At 43.1% G+C, this 20,495-nt stretch overlaps 1 protein-coding gene and 1 long non-coding RNA gene across 2 annotated transcripts in view; one reads left to right on the top strand and one right to left on the bottom strand.

Moving 5' to 3' along the window:
- LOC126282145 (cyclic AMP response element-binding protein A-like) overlaps positions 1–20,495 on the bottom strand; it is a 633,124-nt gene that overhangs the window by 216,672 nt on the left and 395,957 nt on the right. The window lies entirely within an intron of this gene.
- LOC126282146 (uncharacterized) overlaps positions 18,849–20,495 on the top strand; it is a 49,210-nt gene continuing 47,563 nt past the window's right edge. The window contains exon 1 of the long non-coding RNA XR_007551337.1: positions 18,849–18,975. This is a non-coding gene — a long non-coding RNA (uncharacterized LOC126282146). The remainder of the gene's footprint in view (positions 18,976–20,495) is intronic.

The following is a 20,495-nucleotide window of genomic DNA, read 5'->3' as shown; positions in this document are numbered from 1 at the left end:
TTTAAAAGCATGGCGTGGGCAGCTGTCTACAGTATGTCCCATTGTCTGTTCCTCAGCACCGCAGTCACATGTAACACTTCCATAGGACTCCCACTTCAAGATGTGCCAACACCATCCTAGTTCCGTTTGGATTCGGTTGAGTCTCGACCCTTCGCGAAGACAAAGCTCAAACCCTGCACCATTTGTCGGTGGGTCTTGAATTAGATGGGCGTCCTCAAGTGAATGTTGAAACCAGCGCTCTTTCCACTTATCGGAGACATCGAAAACGTGTGTGACCTGAAGACCAACCAATGGTGACTAGTGTGAGTTCAGGCGTCTTGTTGGTGTATTCTGGAAACCCTCCCCGACCACTGTTGAAAGTTCAATCGGGTGTCCCTCGTGCAACGATGTATTACCCGAATTTTTCCACACAGGCGCAATTACGCAGCATCAGAAGCTATGGGACACTGAAGTGTACCAATATATTTTCAATATAATGTAAACATAACGGGACGTTAACACCTAATTTGCCTTTCTTTCTTCTGCATGAGTAAGTCAACTGAGGACGGTATCTCGGACAGTGGAAGTGTCGAAACCTACGTCACTGCAGTTAGCAGGCTAGAGACCATCCCGAAGCTAACTTTTAATATTAGACCTACTGACGCGTGTCCCAATCGGTGTGCCCCACTTCCGATACAACGGTACGGCTGGCGTGCACACATGTCATGTAAACTTGGCGACCAGCTCTATCAAGCTGCAACGGTCCCTCACGGTAGAGGTCAGTTTATATTTGGATAGTCAACACCGATTAATACCCGTAGCATTACACAGTTGCTCATGGTGCGAGTTAACGTGCGGAGTGGAACATATAGCATGAATTTTCGGGAGAAGCGCTCAAAGTGGGGGTTCAGACTCGTTAGCTGTTTTTCTCTTCGTGGCATCTACGGCGTTTTCATTTTAAATACGAGTGACAAGTGCCTCAATATTGACGGAAATTATGTAGAAAAGTACAGGGCGTTTCAAAAATGACCGGTATATTTGAAACGTCAATAAAAACTAAACGAGCAGCGATAGAAATACACCGTTAGTTGCAATATGCTTGGGACAACAGTACATTTTCAGGCGGACAAACTTTCGAAATTATAGTAGTTACACTTTTCAACAACAGATGGCGCTGCAAGTGATATGAAAGATATAGAAGACAACGCAGTATGTGGGTGCGACATTCTGTACGTCGTCTTTCTGCTGTAAGCGTGTGCTGTCCACAACGTGCAAGTGTGCTGTGGACAACATGGTTTATTCCTTAGAACAGAGGATTTTTCTGGTGTTGGAATTCCACCGCCTAGAACGCAGTGTTGTTGCAACAAGACGAAGTATTCAACGGAGGTTTAATGTAACCAAAGGACCGAAAAGCGATACAATAAAGGATCTGTTTGAAAAATTTCAACGGACTGGGAACGTGACGGATGAACGTGCTGGAAAGGTAGGGCGACCGCGTACGGCAACCACAGAGGGTAACGCGCAGCTAGTGCAGCAGGTGATCCAACAGCGGTCTCGGGTTTCCGCTCGCCGTGTTGCAGCTGCGGTCCAAATGACGCCAACATCCACGTATCGTCTCATGCGCCAGAGTTTACACCTCTATCCGTACAAAATTCAAACGCGGCAACCCCTCAGCGCCACTACCATTGCTGCACGAGAGACATTCGCTAACGATATAGTGCACAGGATTGATGACGGCGATATGCATGTGGGCAGCATTTGGTTTACTGACGAAGCTTATTTTTACCTGGACGGCTTCGTCAATAAACAGAACTGGCGCATATGGGGAACCGAAAAGCCCCATGTTGCAGTCCCATCGTCCCTGCATCCTCAAAAAGTACTGGTCTGGGCCGCCATTTCTTCCAAAGGAATCATTGGCCCATTTTTCAGATCCGAAACGATTACTGCATCACGCTATCTGGACATTCTTCGTGAATTTGTGGCGGTACAAACTGCCTTAGACGACACTGCGAACACCTCGTGGTTTATGCAAGATGGTGCCCGGCCACATCGCACGGCCGACGTCTTTAATTTCCTGAATGAATATTTCGATGATCGTGTGATTGCTTTGAGCTATCCGAAACGTACAGGAGGCGGCGTGGATTGGCCTCCCTATTCGCCAGACATGAACCCCTGTGACTTCTTTCTGTGGGGACACTTGGAAGATCAGGTGTACCGCCAGAATCCAGAAACAATTGAACAGCTGAAACAGTACTCTCATCTGCATGTGAAGACATTCCGCCAGACACGTTGTCAAAGGTTTCGGGTAATTTCATTCAGAGACTACGCCATATTATTGCTACGGATGGTGGATATGTGGAAAATATCGTAATATAGAGTTTCCCAGACCGCAGCACCATCTGTTTTTGACAATTGTAACTACTGCAATTTCGAAAGTTTGTCTGCCTGAAAATGTACTGTTGTCCCAAGCATATTGCAACAAACTGTGTATTTCTATCGCTGCTCGTTTAGTTTGTATTGCCGTTTCAAACATACCGGTCATTTTTGAAACACCTGTAGATTAAGGTACACGGTTTCATGTAAAAATAAAATTAGTGAGATATCTTAGCACGTCGTTTTTTAATTTCAAAACAGTACTTACTTAAAAAACACGTCTCGTAAAATCAGCAATTCTGCACGTGATATAACCAGGCGAAATACTTCGAATTACTGTCTATTAGCGAGTGCCTATTGAGATTCTGTCTTCTGAAGCTCTTGTCATAATCTGAATATAATATGAACCTTTTATTTGCCAGGACAGTTAGATAAATAAACAAGTATGTATTTCTATAGTGTTAGCTGTAGCGTCGTGTAGGTAATGAAACGTAGAAGTGTTGAACAATGTGGGTTTCAATGTTACTTATTACGTATACATTGTTAGTTACTTATGGCGTAAACGTACCATGTGTATGGATCACAAATTCAGTTTTGTTTGAAGCCTGAATGATGTGTCGTACCCCACGTAGCTTAAGGTTGATTGTGAAAAGTACACTACCTGATGAAAAGTGTGGGACACCCTTATGTAACGCGGAATTGACCAATAGATGTCACAAGAGGCAGACCAGTCAGTAAAAAGGAGTATTGTGCTGTCAATAGAAAAGCAGTAAAACCAGAACGGAATGATTGGGAGAACTCAGTGATGTCGACTGGGTAAAAATTTTACCAGCGACAATTCAATCTTTCTAAAGCTGCCCCAGTGGACTACTGGTGGTATAACTGAAGTGGAAACGCGGAGGAGTAATCGCAGCTAAACAAACACAAGGCAGGCCACATGTAATGACGGACAGGGACCGTCGAGGACTGTCGAGGGTGGTTGTGAAAAATTTCACGAAGTAGCTTGAAAGACTCACCCGTGAGTCCCAAAGAGCTACCAGCAGTCTAGCTAGCGCTGCGACGGTGTGTAGGAAATTAAAAATAGATGGGGTACAATTTTCGAGTAGCTGCTCATAAGTCAAATGTTTATGTAGTCAGTACTAAACGACGCTTGATTTGGTATCAAAAACGATGCCACTGGGCAGTGGATGACTGGATACGAGGGATTTGGAGTGATAAATCACGCTACACTCTATGGCAACCTGGTGGAAGAGTTTGGGTTTGGTGAATGCCCATAAAACATGACTGGCACCGTGTGTAGTATGGAGGGGCTGTTTTTTTGTGGTAAGGTTTCGGTCCCATCGGCCGCTTAAGAAAATGCTAAATGCAGAAGCATATGTACACAGTTTACTGCTACGTGTACTGCGTGCAGTAGAGGTACCGTCCCTAGACGATGATTGTGTCCCCATGACAATTCACCGTTTCATAAAGCATCATCTGTGGAGCAACGGTTAATGGACAGTAACATTCTTGAAATAGACTGTGCTGCCCAAAGTCCCGCCTTCAATCGAATGAGACACCTTTGGGATGAATTATAACGTCGACTTCGCTTCAGACCATTGTCCCTAGCAGAGATCAAGCCGTCATAAAGGTGTAGGGTGGATAGACCCCGTATTAACTTCCACTAGCGGGTGTCCAGATATTTTTAATCACATAGTGTAGATGTTACTGATATCTAATATCATGGATGTGATGTAGGCCTATATTCTAATTGTGTTTTAAGCCACTTATTTCCATGGCACTATGTAGATAAGTAATAATTAAAATAATGAGCATATGGTATACATAATTTTTCCGCTATAAAATACGTACTTAATGATATGATATGCTTATAATATTATATATGGTTTTTCCTTCGGGAAACTGTACGATCTTACGTATTATGTCACGTTGCGCCCGATTATAACATGCATTCGCGTTTCTAAACGCAGCATTATAATCATTTTAGCAGCTTTTTGGTGTTGATATGTATAAAATCGTTCGAGTGCTGTTCTTAGTCTTCTACTCTGATTGCTCCCCCTTGGTTCTCGTACAAGTACGTACTGTGTATTACCAGCCATTGCTAGTAGCCTGCGCCTAATTTTCTGTGAGTTTCAAACGTCTTGAACTATATTACGTTAACGAACGCTTGCGCCAGGTCAACAAATGGCATGAAGCTGTCTTGACTTTTCTTTAATTTTTGTCTGCAGTATCAATCACAACGTCAGAACTAATTGTATGGTCCCTTTACCTCTCCATTAGAAAACCGGATATCTGCCAGTTTACCACTGAACCTTGTATCCATTAGAAATTTGCAGTAGATTTGTTGAAACATCATATTCACCACCACTAGTGTGTTTTTTACACTGTCATAGAAATTAACCAGACTTATCAATACATCCACAGAATTAAAAAGAAGTTCTCTCGACGTGGAAGTCTTCCCTGTGATGACAAGAATAATCTGGTGTCTCGCGAGTTGCTAATAGTGAAGTAATGCAATTAAATTCAGGGACTGTACAAAGCTGAAACGCACAGAATCAGAGTCCACGCATGCTAGAGAGCAGCTAGCCTCGACAAAGATAAAAACAATTCCCTTCGTTTGTACCTCGCAAATATGGAGCGGCGGGCACCGTATAGAGGTAATGTTTAAACTGCACACGAGAGCTGCGGAAGAGACTGTAACGAATGCCGTCTGGATGTTTGAATTTGTACTTAATTTCTACGAAGCAATGCAAAGTGCGTAGCAGAGGGTATTTTGTAATACTATTAACGGATATTCTGTCCTTATCCATTCGCGTACAGAGTGAGGGAAAAATAACTATATGCTTCTCCACACGACCTAATCTCTCTCTGATCTTTCCCGATGCACTTAATTTCTCTAGAATCTTTAAAATAGAGGTGTCTTCCATTCGCCTTTTTCGCGACTGAGTTTACATCATCATCTTACTTCGTACCCATTCTTAGTATAACCCCTACATACGTGGATGATATGACGTATTTTAGAAGTTCGCTATGGAACGTAAAGGCCTAATCGAATATTTATGAGTTGTTTATGTTTTTATGGATTTTTTCCGTTCTTCTACTATTAAAGAGAGCTGTCATTGGTTACACCAAGCGAAAATTCTATTCAAGCGTTTCTGGACATAAATACGACCACCTAATGATGATACTTTCCTGGAGACAATAGCATCGTTAGCAAACGATCTTAAAGAACTGATGACCATACCTGATAAACAGCGTACACGTATGAAGAACGGTAGACGTCTTATTACAGTGAACATTCGTCGTCCAGTATAACATACTGGGTTGCATTAGTCAAATAATCACCGAGCCAATTACATATGTATGTTGTTTAGTAGTCGAAGCAGTGGTACAGTGCAGAATGCCTTTCGGAAATCTAAGATGACGGAATCTAACTGTTCATCTGCTTCTACTGCAAGATATCGTACGCAGATGAAGCAAGCCGAGTTTCGGAGTAGTTTTTCTTCATGAAGATTTACATACAGGCAGAAGATCGGAAATGTGAATGTTAAATAGCACTCAGAATTTACAAGAGGCTAAATGTTGGCACGGACAATAGAGTCTACAGTGAATTTATCCTGGTTTCCTAGTGGGTAATAGAAACGAGTTCTTAAAGCGATGCTCAGATGAGGTCGTTCATGAGAGGTGTAGTTCTGACGCACGACAGCGTCTTAAAAGGCCATCCAATGTTAACGTCTGAGATCTGTTGCACGAGAATTTCTGTTTGTTTGACAAATTTAGAGAACTTGCAAAGAGGCGCAAGGCGTAATCTTGTGTGAGTATTTACAGAGCTGTTAATGCGAGCCGCGAGTTTGTCCTGTGATTAAGTCCTTAACTCGTATCCTCCGTACTTCAGCCTTCATAACGTCACATCTTTCGGCTTGTTGTTCTCTCTGTCCGTTAGCCAAACATTTCTCTGGACGCGATGGATTCATCTTCTGCAACAGTATCTTCATCTCATCACACGGGATGTACGCAACACCTTCGGAAGTCTCTGTTGTCTGTGGTTTCCTCTGCATCTATTTCTCTTTTCTTCTACTAAATGTGCAAATGGCTCGGAGCACTATGGGACTTAAATCGGAGGTCATCAGTCCCCTAGAACTTAGAAGTACTTAAACCTAACTAACCTAAGGACATCACACACACTCATGCCCAAGGCAGGATTCGAATCTGCGACCGTAGCAGTCGCGCAGTCCCAGACTGAAGTTCTTCTAGTACTAGGTTCGCTTCGATTGGATTAGACTCAATGTTCGTTTCGCAGATCCACAGTGAGGAGTTGCTCGAGAATGTGAAGCATACCAGGAAAACGAATAGGAAAAAAAAGAGGCGTATCGAAATTCAGGAGCCTGTTGGTTATATTAAAATGATGGCAGTTCAAAACAAAAATGCATGAATACAATGCCTTCTACAGATTGCTTGCGAGGCTGTGGATGTCATTTGTTTTGATCCATTAGTCTTTTGACAATGGCTATAAGCAAACAATAATGATTAACGGTTTGCTTTAGGGTGTTCTGCCGAGCTGTTGTTTCTGTTTCATGCACAGTATTTCCATGAGTGAAATGGCCGTCTTCTTCATGTGATACGGGTTTGGTATTAAGCGTACTTGCCGTCTGGACTCCAGCTGGGCTGGAAACTATTGTTGGTCTAGAGCCACTCATGGAGTTTGTACTGTAGCTCATTTAGATGAGTCTTTATAGCCTTTGATGAGATTCCCTGCATTAGGACAAGGAACACAAGGCACAGAAGAATGTTTTGGACCACGGCGTTAATACACATAATACAAAAGTCACCAATCTTGCATAATTACCACACCAATAAAATTAGAGAAATTTGAACATAGACGCAAATGCATAGACAACTTCACTTCTTGAGGAGCATTCGTGAAAGGAAAAGTAAGACGGAACGTGATACAGAATGAATCTATCACTGTACAGAGGTATGTGCTCTGTTTCGAAAGTTCGTGGAAGATTAAAACTGCGTATTGGACCAGGACTCGAACTCAGGACTTGCCTTTCGCGTGCAATGCTCTTAGCCACTGAACTGCTTTTTAGTTACTAAATCTTTTATTGAACTGAAATACAAAGAATTACAACACTTCACAAATTTTGATGCATAGCTTAACCAATATCGATTATCCTTTTAATCATTTATATTGACCAAGGATTTAATAATAATAATAATAATAATAATGAAAATAAAAAAATGAAAATAATAAAAGTAACGTGTAATGCAAAACACACTCTCACAGCTACACTGTTGTCGGTATCTTGTAATATACCGACTCAGTGCTTGTCCGTGGAACGGACGTTTTGTCAATATTCTGAGTGGAGGTGCGTTGAAGGATACAGCGTGGTTGCAACTGAGGTGCAGCTACACATTGAGGTCCACTGTGGGCTGTACGTATTGTATGGCAACGAAACTTGGTAGTTATGCTAGTGCGTTAATGCGTAACCGATTTACGCTGGAAGAAAATTAGTTCCAATTTTGGCCACCAGGTGCAAATCTGGCGCTGTGGAGCATCTCGTCTACGTCTCAGGTGCTCATATCGAACAAACTGTTTAAGCGGCGTTTAATAATAAAATCAGCATTATGCCTTTCTCATTTGTCTGACAGGTTCTATTCACGTCCCTTTCCTAATCCATTACATATGGAAAATTGCTGTGTTTTTCTTGTCTTCACAGCGTCAGATTTGCACCTGGTGGCCCAAAATGAAACTAATTTTTTCCTATGTAAATCGGTTCCACATTAACGCATTAGAGTATCTACCAGGTTTCACCGCCGTACGATAATTGCAGCCCACACTTGACCTCTGTCACTAGCCGCACTTTAATTAAAACGACCCGGTATATTCACTTCGCTAAAATAAAACTTTTTGCGTAGCTGATTCTCTTGAATATTGTTTCGTTTGTTTTCTTATTGACGTATGATAAGGCCCGCAAGCCTGCTTTGTATGAAGAACATCTACGGATGTTAGGGTTCTGAATCACTGTCTAATCACTAGGTGCGAAATGAAAAAAATCTTGACTTTCGTATATTTGTATTTTAACTCTTCCAAAATCGGAATAACAAAATTAATTTGCTTACTCCAGCTACAAGTTCCAACTACAATGTCTGCTTTCTCCTGTATCACAAACACGACTTGCCTCCATTGCTTCATAACTTCCTGTCAAGTGTGCAACGACAAAGCTAACATTTGAAGTGAAGAGTTTTACATCTTTATCAATGACGTTAGCTGATACATATTTAGCAAAATTTGCAGATTTAAATTTAAGTTGAAACTTCAAAATCTTTCATAAACACGTAAGAATACATATTTATGCATAAAGTAAAACTTCAAAATTTGTTCTAAACACGTAAGATATAAATAGTTATCCATAAAATAAAATAAAACGAACTTTTGGTTTATAAAATGAAATTACAGATACACATCGGTATCGAAGAATGCAGAATATGTCTCAGGCTTGATTACATCAGAATCTACGTCCACATAAGTACTCCTCAAGTCACAGTATAGTGCATGGCGGGACGTACACAGTACTGGTATTATAAATTTCCCTCCTTCTTTCCAAAAATTATGTCCGTAAATGATGCTGCAAAATCGTCACACACTATACAGCAGCATGCAGAGTACAGATGTAGGAGCATACTCGTGGCACTTCCAATGCAAAGTTGTACGCTGTTGTAGTCAAGAGGTTCTGTACTGCTTCAGTAAGTTTGCACGTAAACCGAAGGTCGGCAGTTTACCTGTCACTTCAGTATTGCCCTACAGGCTGACAGATAACACCAGAACGTGGCATTTTAAATGTTATCTAAGGACGCGCACAACATGCAATACTTTTTCGGACACTTTCTGTTTTAAACACGTCTTAGTACTTTACCTGCTACGTACTAGGTGAACTTTGTTTGAGTTGAGAACTATGTAAATATTTTTCATTAATAGCTCATACCGAGATACATTTTTTGATGATACTTCACAAAGGACACTACGGTATATACGGAAAATAAATTAAGGTCAGGGAGAAGAAATAAATTCTTTAACGTTTAAGATGGCATCCCGATTTTGTCTGAGATGGCAAAGGACTTTGAAAAACTACTGCACAAAAACAATAGTGTCTTGAAAAGAGATAGCCTAACATAGACATAAATAGAAGTAAAACACCCGTAATTGAGGGTAATCGAATTAGATCAAGTGATGATGTGAGAATAAAATTGGAAAATGAGACGCTGAAACTAGTACACTAGTATAGTTGTATGGGCAGCAAAACAGATAACGATGGCGAAGTAAAGTGTGGAAAAATATAGACCGATATTAGCAAGAAAACTTTTTCTGGATAAGAGAGATACAGTGTGTTTAAAAAGAGCGTAATGTATCCTTACAGGAGGTACTATTAGCCAAAACTAGAAGAAGAAATGTTTCTAAAATTATATGTCCGGAAACCAGTACTTATTGAGATATGGGTTATTTTTCAAAAATTGCTTCAAATTGCTCTGAGCACTGTGGGACTTAACATCTATGGTCATCAGTCCCCTAGAACTTAGAACTACTTAAACCTAACTAACCTAAGGACATCACACACATCCATGCCCGAGGCAGGATTCGAACCTGCGACCGTAGCGGTCACGCGGTTCCAGACTGAATCGCCTAGAACCGTACGGCCACACCGGCCGGCTGGCTATTTTTCTTGTGTCGAGTAAAGTGTAATATTCGATTGTTAAAAGAGGATTCATAAGAGATGGCATAGTTAATTATCACAATATACACGTGCGGGAAGACGCAAATACTCAAGCAGTCATGAAGGTAAAGCATCAGAATCGCTAAAGTATCAATTTATGGGCAGGAATTGTAGGTGATAGAGTCATAGTGAAAACAGAAAAATTAACAGGTACTGTGTATCACATATTTCTGCGACATTGCAGAAAGACGACGGCTGTGTTGCATTCTCGACAGAGCAGCATCCCGTTTTCTACGGTCATGCCACAGTACCCAACCGAAACTTTACGTGGGCGATGGACTGGGCGAGGAAGTCCAGTAGTATGGCTTCCCCATTCACCGGATTTGAATCATGGCTATGAGGATATTTGAAGGCAATGGAGTATGCCCGGTCCTTCGACAATACGCAGAAGTTACAGTAGCGTCTGACCACTCCATATTACGCAATCCGACTGGAACCAACGCGTATTCAGAAGAATGAGTGATTCGCTGTGAAGAAGGGCTTAAGACGTCCTCGGTTGCGTGGTAACCACATGCAGCTCTGCTTATTATGTCTGCTTCCACTTAACAGATGGGAACGAAAGGACAGATTGGCCCATCTCGCGACAGGTATTGGTGTCTAGACATAGCACTGTAGGAACTTTTCTTTTAGTTTTGAACAGTACTACCTACTGTAAAAACACCTCGCACTTTTTTTAAAGACACGCTGCATGTAAACATTTTTAGGAGCGCTTTTCAGACAGTCTTAATGGATCTATGGATAGAGACCTGACCGCCCCCGTTCCCAGACCCTGGTTACATCTATAGAGGGCAAACAGGAGCCAATGGATCAAAAAGGACCCCCTCCCCCAATTTCTGGGACATAAGGCTATCGTCAGCCAGATGGTTTTGTCTGTGCTCTTGAGAAGACTAGAAGGGGTGCAGAGTCCAACACCTTTTAGAATGAGATATGAAGTTTGCAGTGTACCACACGAGGGAAGAATTGGATTTCTCTGCAGGACGTGGAACATCAATGAAAAATAACGATATGCAGTTTACTAAGGGAATAAATGCTTGTTACGAATGCCTTTTAGCGTCTGCGTGTGCTCTCTTGTCGAGAGGAGTGTGGAAAAAACGCACTAAAGAGGAAGAAGGTTTTAGCGGAGAAATAGGTGGAGGCGACAAATGGACAGAACACAGGATGTCTATTGTTAACTGTTGACACGGAGCTTACCAAGTGAAGGAATTCTGCTCACAATATGGTGTGCGTGTGATTTTCCCTTCTTACCGCGAGAATTTGGAAATTGTGGACGTTACAAAAATGTTTAACAATGATAGTGAACTATAAAGTCATTAGCCAGAAGAAGAATATGAGCCAGCCAGTCACATGTATGCCTGCGCCCAAGGGCATAGTTCTGGAGGATGTAAAGAGTTCGCCTTGAAGGGACGCCGAATCAGGATATAAGACACTTGCCGTTCGGACCGAAGAGGGAATTCTCCTAGCAATGGCGGTTGTCACCGAAACAATCGATTTCCAATTGTATCGTTTTTCCTTGCGCTTGTTTAACATGAATATTAAAGCCGCTCAAAATATCCGTTTTCTGAAATAACTGATTTTCGGTTTTTTATTTCTATTGTAATAAACGTAGAAATCGAATAAAGGCTGAAAAGTTTTGACTCTATCTGTTTCAACATACATATAGCCAAATATTAAACCAAATAAAAGAAAACTTAGTCCGTCCATCGTTCGCTGCTTCTCTCGAAAAGTAAGAAGTGGCTGACTACTACAAAAAATCACCAGCACTTTCCCACTGATTCGAATTTTTTGAAGCTCTGCTCAAAAATCACGTTGTAATCGGGGATCGCACCACTATGAGAACACTGCGAATAGTTAATGCTAAAGAGAGAAAACTGTGGTTGAAGAACTCTGTTTCTCGTGTTAATTTGTCTGCTTTCACGGTCTACAAGCAGATACAGGCAGATTATGTAAGACACAAGCAAGAGATCAGCTATTTTCTACTTTCATTGTATACTATGAATGAGTCGTTAATTTGGTACTGTAACCATAATTTGCTTCCTCTTTTATTATTTCATAGAAACGGCAGACAAATCTATAACCTTCCAAGCAAATGAAGCACGTCCTTCATTGCTAGGTCACTCTGTAAAAATATTTCCAGACTAGTGTTTGTGCCACTTCGCAATGCAGCGGCTGTCCAGTGACGACAGCGAGAAACTACAGTACGGATCAAGTAGGAGGTAGTCATACACACCGTACGTGCGCGTGTACCTTAGGCCGCTACACATGGCAACAGGAAGATTATTGTCTCAGCAATGCTGTACCAATTGTTATGCCATGTGTTTGTTGCTGTTTTCTTTTGGCATTGTTATTACACACGGCACCGGGAAAGAAACTGTTATAGGCATGCGTATTCAATACAGAGATAAGTAAACAGGCAACGGCTATATAAGACATGTGTCTGGCACAGTTGTCAGATCGGTTACTGCTGCTACAATGGCAGGTTATCAAGATTTAAGTGAGTTTGAACATGGTGTTATAGTCGGCGCACGAGCTATGGGACACAGCAGTCTCCGAGGTAGCGATGAAGTGAGGATTTTCCCAAACCATCATTTCAAGAGTGTACCGTGAATAACAGGAAACCGCGAAAACATCAAATCTCCGACATCGCTGTGGACGGAAAAATATCCAGCAAGAATGGGGCCAACGACGATTGAAGAGAATCGTTCAAAGTGACAGAAGTACAGCCCTTGCGAAAATTACAGCAGATTTCAATACTGGGCCATCAACAAGTGTCAGCGTGCGAACCATTCCACGAAACATCATCGGCATGAGCTTTCGGAGCCGAAGGCCCACTCGTGTACCCTTGATGACTGCACGACACGAAACTTTACGCCTAGCGTGGGTCGGTCAACACCGTCGTTGGACTGTTGATGACTGGAAACATGGTGCCTGGTCGGACGAGTCTCGTTTCAAATTGTATCGATCGGGAGGACGTATATGGGTGTTGAGAGAACCTCATGAATCCATGGGCCCTGCATGTCAGCAGAGGACTGTTCAAGCTGCTGGAGGGTCCGTAATGTTGTGGGGCGTGTGCAAAATGGCTCTGAGCACTATGGGACTTAACATGTGAGGTCATTAGTCCCCTCGAACTTAGAACTATTTAAACCTAACTAACCTAAGGACATTACACACATCCATGCCCGAGCAGGATTCGAACCTGCGACCGTAGCGGTCTCGCGGTTCCAGACTGTAGCGCCTAGAACCGCTCGGCCACTCTGGCCGGCGGGACGTGTGCAGTTGGAGTGATATGGAACTCCTGATAAGTCTAGATACGACTCTGACAGGTGACACGTAAGTGAGCATCCTGTCTGATCACCTGCATCCATTCATGTCCATTGCGCATTCAGATGGACTTCCAGCAGGAGAATGCGGCACCCCACTGGTTTTGAACTGCTACAGAGTGGCTGCAGGAACACTCTTATGAGTTCCGCTGACCACCAGGCTCCCCAGACACGAACATTATTGAACGTATCTGGGATGTCTTGCAACGTGCTGTTCAGAAGAATCTCCACCCTCTCGTACTCTTACGGATTTGACAGCCCTGCAGGTTTCAGGATGTTAATTGTCTCCAGCACTACTTCAAACATTAGTTGAGCCCATGCCACGTTGTGTTGCAGCACTTCAGCGTGCTCTCAGGGGCGTTACACGATATTAGGCAGGTGTGCCAGTGTGTTTGGCTCTTCAGTGTAATAGCACTGATCGGTTTGTTCATTTCGTATAATAACGCAATATCTGAAACCAACCCAAATGTTACGAAAAAAAATTTTCACAATTCGGATTCAACAACCTCGAAAACACATACAAAGTTTGTAAAAAAAAAAAAAAGAAAATCTATAATGCCTTCCGCTATTTGGACATTGAGCGCGCCATCTGAGTGGACTACATGAGCAGGACGCCAATCAGGCGAGAGACGGAGGAGCGCCAGGGGTGTCGGTGCCCTGTCGGCAGCGGCGGTGTCCGGTGTCCGGTGGAGTTTTCCCAGCCCGGGTCAAGGCCGGCGCGTAATTGGATGCGAAGCCACAGGCCGGCACACGAGCGTGGAGCACGGCGAGTTGTCACGGGCGGGTCTTCCCGGCTCCTCCCCATCGGCGCGGTCCGCCCTCAGTGAAATTCCGCCATCAAAGAAGACCAAGTAAATATTCGAGGATTCGAATCAAGAGCAATTGCCAGTATGAGGAACTTAGGTATCCTCCGTGTAGCGAAGCAGCTTAAATCACTTATACTGACTTTTCTCACATTAAAGAATTTAGAAGAAGCAATCTATGTTTGATTAGAAAAAAAATATTTCAATAGTGTGGATCGCATAAATTAGTGTTTATTGTTGATAACCGGTTCCAACAGTTGTAGCTGTTATGTTCCGGTCTTCACAAATTGTTTCGTTGTAAAACTTGGTCCACTGTGAGTTAGTAATTCATTCCATTTTCTCATTATAGAATATAGAATATTACACACATGTTGTCGACAGTAAAATCATTTACTGCTGAAGAGGACTTTGTGCACATGGGCATGTTCGCATAGGTAGAGCTCAATGAGGCTTGTAAATTCTTAAACTGCACCATATACAGTAAAATTTTATGATTTTGTGACATGTTATACATATCGTCTGTCGAAGCCGGTGTTCAACAATAAATTTACGCGATTTTGGCTACTGAAAGATTTTTTCCCAAATTAAATCACTGAATAAAGGCAATTCTTCACGTTCATGTAGTATACTAATTAGGTTTATTTCATGGTACGCTGATGTAACAGCTACAGCTCAATACAACCGCTCACTCAACGAAAGTTATATACCTGAATACTTGGAAGTTGCATAGGATATACCAGTAGTCAACAAAGGGAACAGGAATAATCTACTGAATCCAGTCCCAGATAACTGCGGTCAGTACTCTGTAGGATTCTGGAACATATATTGTCTTCGAAAATTATGAATTATCTTGAGGAAAACATTGTATTAACACAGTTATCACGGTTTCAGAAAATATCGTTCTTATGAAACACAACTACCATTTTAATCACACGAAGTGAAGAATGCTGTTGACGGCGAATATCAGATTGATACCACATTTCTGGATTCCCATGACTTTTTTTTGCACTGGTCCTCACAAACGGGTTACAACCAAATTGTGTGCCTGTGGAGTATCATCTCAGTTGTACAACTGGATTCGTATCTCCCCACCAGGAAGGTCACAGTCCGTACTATCTAACAGAATGTATAAATGTATAAATGATATAGGAAACAATCTGAGCAGCTCTTTTAGAATGTTTGCAGACAGTGTTGTCATTTACAGTGTAGTAAGCTCATCAGAAGATCAAAACCAATTGCAAAAGACGAAAGTCATGATAAGCAACAGAAATGAGAACAGCGAGAAACTTAAAATCAGGATTGGGGATCACAAAGCAGACGAAATTAAGGAATTCTGCTAACTAGACCGCAAAATTATCATGATGGACAGAGCAAGAAGGATACAAAAAGCAGAATATTACTAAAAGGGCATTCCTGGTCGAGAGAAGTTCGCTAGTATGCTAGAAGAAGAAATTTCTTAAAATTGTTTGGCAGTGAAATTTTGGACCATGGGAAAACCGGAACAAAAGACAACAGAAGCCTTTCAGGCGTGGTACTACAGAAGAATATCGAAAATTAGGTGGACTGTTAACGTAAGGAACGAGAAAGTTCTTCGCAGAATCGGCGTGGTAAGGAATATATAGAAAATACTGGCAAGAAGAAGGGACTCATGATAGGACATATCTTAAGACATCAGGAAGTAACTTCCTTGGTACTACAGGGAGATGTAGTGTGTGAAAACTGTAGAAGAAGGTAGAGATTAGAGTACGTCCAGCAAATAATTAAGAACGTAGGTTGCAATTGCTACTCTGAGATGAAAAGGTTGACACAAGAAAGAAATTCGTGGAGGGCCGCATCAAGTCAGTCAGAGGACTGGAAAATAAGTCATCTGAGAATCAAAAGCAATTGCAAAGGGAATTCGACTAGATAATGATATGGTGTGAAAAGTCGTAATTGGCCGTAAATAATGAAAAGTGTGAGGTGATCCACATTGGCACTAAATAGAATCCGTTAAATTTCGGATACCCAATAAATCACACAAATCTATAGGCTTTCAATCCAAACAGTACCCAGAAATTACAATTACGAACAACTTAAATAGAAACGATCACAGAGAAAAAGTTAGGGAGAGAGAGAGAGAGAGAGAGAGAGAGAGGTGGGGCGGGGGGAGGGGGGGGCACGTACCATAATAGACTACATTTTATTGGCAGAGCATTTGGCGCTTGCAACAAAACTACTGAAGAGACTGCCAACATTACGCTTGTCCGTCCTCTTCTGAAGTATTTCTGCGCGAGGTATGGGATCCTTATCAGACAGGATTGACAGAGGAAATCTAAAAATTTAAAAGAAGAGGACCTCCTTTTGTATTATCGCGAAAAGGTGGAGAGGGTGCCTTGAATATGACACGCGAATTCGAGTGGGAATCATTAAAACAAAAGCGTTTCATCTTCGTTCGAAATTTCAATCTTCAGCTTTCTGCTCCGAACAGGAAAATATTTTGTTGACTCTCACTTACCTATGGAGAAATGGTCATCGTAAAAAGATGTAGAACTCAGAGCTCACAGGGAGATATCTTAGCATTCGGTTTTCCTAAGTGCTATTCGAGAGTGGAACGATAGAGTCATTGTCTGAGATTGGACCGATGAACCCTCTCTGAAGTGCGAAAGTGTGCATTACACAATGATAACGCAGATTTAAGTGACTAAGAAACCGACTCGCATTTTTGATGAGCAGAGGTCAAATTCGTCTGCGACTATCAAGAATAAGTTTATCATAGTTTGCTTTCACATGCACACGGCCGAGTCCCTTACTCAGTCCTCTTTGACTCCTGTACCTAGTGGCCCTGCCGTCGACGGTACAGTACATTCGTCTCCTATCTCCCTTCCTTCGCAATGCTGCGTCAAGAGAGAAGTTATTGCACATAATCGCAGTATGAATGTGGGGTTCAGTGACGTGCGAACAATTTTCGTTTTTCTTTTCCTTTTTTATTCATTTTATTTTGTTTATCTTTTAAGGGAGGGTGGGGAGGCGGGTGGGCGCCGTAGGGTGCACAGTGTTTTGTGGCATATGTACTCTTTTATAATCGCGAACGAGTTCCAGACTTCCCGTGCTGAATAAAACGCTTATTTATACGCCGTCCCGACGTATTTATACCACAGGGAACAGGCGTTTGCCGAGGCCAGCACGCATATGGCTGTGTCGGTGCCATACAACGGAACAAGCGGATGCGAAGCAGCCAGATGCGCCCTCGTACTTGCGTTACGCAAGAGCACGCTGAATAACACGCACGGGCCGCACATGAAACTGTGTCGCTATCCATTGTACGCCCGTCACCTGCCGATATCTGCCCCTGTGTGCAAAACTACTTATGGAGACTCACATTGCAAATACGTGCGTCAGAGCCCGCGAGAGGGGGAAGGGAGAGCTGCGATCTTGTGTCAGTAATAATGGGGTTCGCTTTTTTAATGTTGTGTGTGGCTAGCAAGCGTTCACTGCGAATGCACAACGCGTCTGATTTTATTTTAGTCGAACAACGTTATTTCAGTTAAAAATGAAATAACAGTGCGTTCGCTTATGGTTTAATCTGTCATACGTTACGGAATCTGAGTCGTGATCTTGAAAGAAGACTGGCAGTTGTGGGCAAGGTTCAAATGGCTCTGAGCACTATGCGACTTAACTTCTGAGGTCATCAGTCTCTTAGAACTTAGAACTAATTAAACCTAACTAACCGAAGGACATCACACACATCCATGCCCGAGGCAGGATTCGAACCTGCGACCGCAGCGGTCGCTCGGTTCCAGACTGCAGCGCCTAGAACCGCACGGCCACTCCGGCCGGCTGTGGGCAAGGATTATACTTGAAATAGTATCGTAACATCATAAATTTAGAGAAATGAAAAGTTCAGCAGATCCCAGCAGTTTTCATGTAATTGCATCTTCACTGAGTTAATAGGTATCAATCCATTCTTTCGTCTAAGTACATATTGTAGGAAACCTCACTTGACAAAATCCTGAATAGGCATTTTAGCGACACGGACGACTGCAGGACGCACGGAAAGAGACTTGCTGAGGTTCTGGAAGGTATCGACAGGGATGTGGAGGCAACTAACGATACATCAAATCATTAATAAACAATGTGTGGACAAACGTCGGCTGATATCCGGTCTTTTACAAGATGGCATATCCAGATTTAAAGCAATCTGACGAATCTAAACTGTGTCCAAGTCATCCTGAATTCCCCTAAAGCCATTCAAGAACGATACTTTCGTCCACCAGGACGTGATACGTAGAAGCAGTCTACGGCAGAATGTCTGACGAGAGTAAAAGCTATCTAGAGCCTGGTATTTACGGAATCCCCGCTAGATACGGCGCCGAAGGGCAGAGGAACTATTCCGGGAGGGGACAGAAGGCTGAAGAGGAGGGCACGTGCTCTTGACGAGGTAGGAGTCCGTTAGCAGGGCGCCGTGCTTTGCCGGCACCCGCAAGTCCACAGCTCCCACAGCCTCGCCGACGTGTTTACGAGTGCTCGATAGGCAGATGGGTATTTGAAAGCCATTAGCATCGGCCGCCAAGTTTGGAAGCAAACAGGTGCTCGTCTCGGAGCCATGCCAGACGGCATCGCTAGCTTGTTAGCTCGGCTCCAAAGTCTCCATCAATATCGGCGGCGCTTTGCACGCTGCGGAGCCACGCAGAGGTAACAAACTGTGCTGTGCGGCTGGTCCCGGCGGAGGTTCGAGTCCTCCCTCGGGCATGGGTGAGTGTGTTTGTCCTTAGGATAATTTAGGTTAATTAGTGTGTAAACTTAGGGACTGATGACCTTAGCAGTTAAGTCCCATAAGATTTCACACACATTTGAACATTTGAAAAAACTGTGGGGGATTTGTTAGCGAGTGCTTCAACCCTATAGGGATTCTCTCTCTAAGTACGTGTTATTTGGTTGCAAAATGTGTGTGCTCCGCAGAGATTCAGTGATAATAAATTACACTGTCTTATCAAAAGTATCCGAACACTGCTTAGTGGATATTAACATGAGGTGTGCCCACCCTTCGCCTGTATGGCAGTCTTGATTCTGCTGAGGTCAGTTTCAATGAGGTATCTACACTGAAGCACCAAAGAAACTGGTATAGGCATGCGTATTCAAATACAGAGATATGTAAACAGGCAGAATACAGCGGTGCTGTCGGCAACACATACGTGAAACAAGTGTCTCGCGCAGTTATTAGATTGGTTACTGCTGCTACAATGGCAGGTTATCAAGATTTAAGTGAGTTTGAACATGGTGTTGCCTGCCGTTGTGGCCGAGCGGCTATAGGCGCTTCAGTCTGGAATCGCGCTGCTGCTACAGTCGTAGGTTCGAATCCTGCCTCGGGCATGGATGTTTGTGTTGTCCTTAGGTTAGTTAGGTTTAAGTAGTTCTAAGTCTAGGGGACTGATGACATCAGATGTTAAGTCCTATAGTGCTTAGAGCCATTTGAACCATTTGAACGTGGTGTTATGGTCGGCGCACGAGCGATGGGACACAGCATCTCCGAGATAGCGATGAAGTGGGGATTTCCACGTATGAGCATTTCACGAGTGTGCCGTGAATATCAGGAATCTGGTTAAAACATCAAATCTCCGACATCGCTGCGACCGAAAAAGGATCCTGCAAGAACGGCACCAACGACGACCTTGATGACTCCACGACATAAAGCTTTACGCCTCACTTGGGTCCGTCAACACTGACATTGGACTGTTCATGACTGGAAACATTTTGCCTAGTTTGACGACTCTTGTTTCAAACTGTATCGAGCGGATGGACGTGTACGGGTATGGAGACAATCTGGTAAATCCACGGACCCTGCATGTCAGTAGAGGACTCTTCAAGCCGGTGGAGGCTTTGCAATGGTGAGGGGTTTGTGCAGTTGGAGTGCTGTGGGACTCCTGAAACGTCGAGATACAATTCTGACCTGGTGACACGTACGTAAGCATCCTGTGTGATCACCTGCATCCATTCACGTCCATTGTGCATTCCAACGGACTTGGGCAGTTCCAGAAGGAGAATACTACACTACGCAAGTCCAGAATTGCTACATAGTGGCTCCAGGAACAATCTTCTGAGTTTAAACACTTCCGTTCACCACCAAACTCCCCAGTCATGAACATTATTGAGCATATCTGGGGTGCCTTGCAACGTGCTGTTCAGATGAGATCTCCACCCCCTCGTACTATTATGCATTTATGGACAGCCTTGCAGGACTTATGGTGTCAATTGCCTCCAGCACTACTTCAGAC

Source organism: Schistocerca gregaria, chromosome 7 (genome assembly GCF_023897955.1).
Source record: "Schistocerca gregaria isolate iqSchGreg1 chromosome 7, iqSchGreg1.2, whole genome shotgun sequence".
NCBI classification, from domain to species: Eukaryota; Metazoa; Arthropoda; class Insecta; order Orthoptera; family Acrididae; genus Schistocerca; species Schistocerca gregaria.
This window is presented reverse-complemented; position numbering and strand designations above follow the sequence as displayed.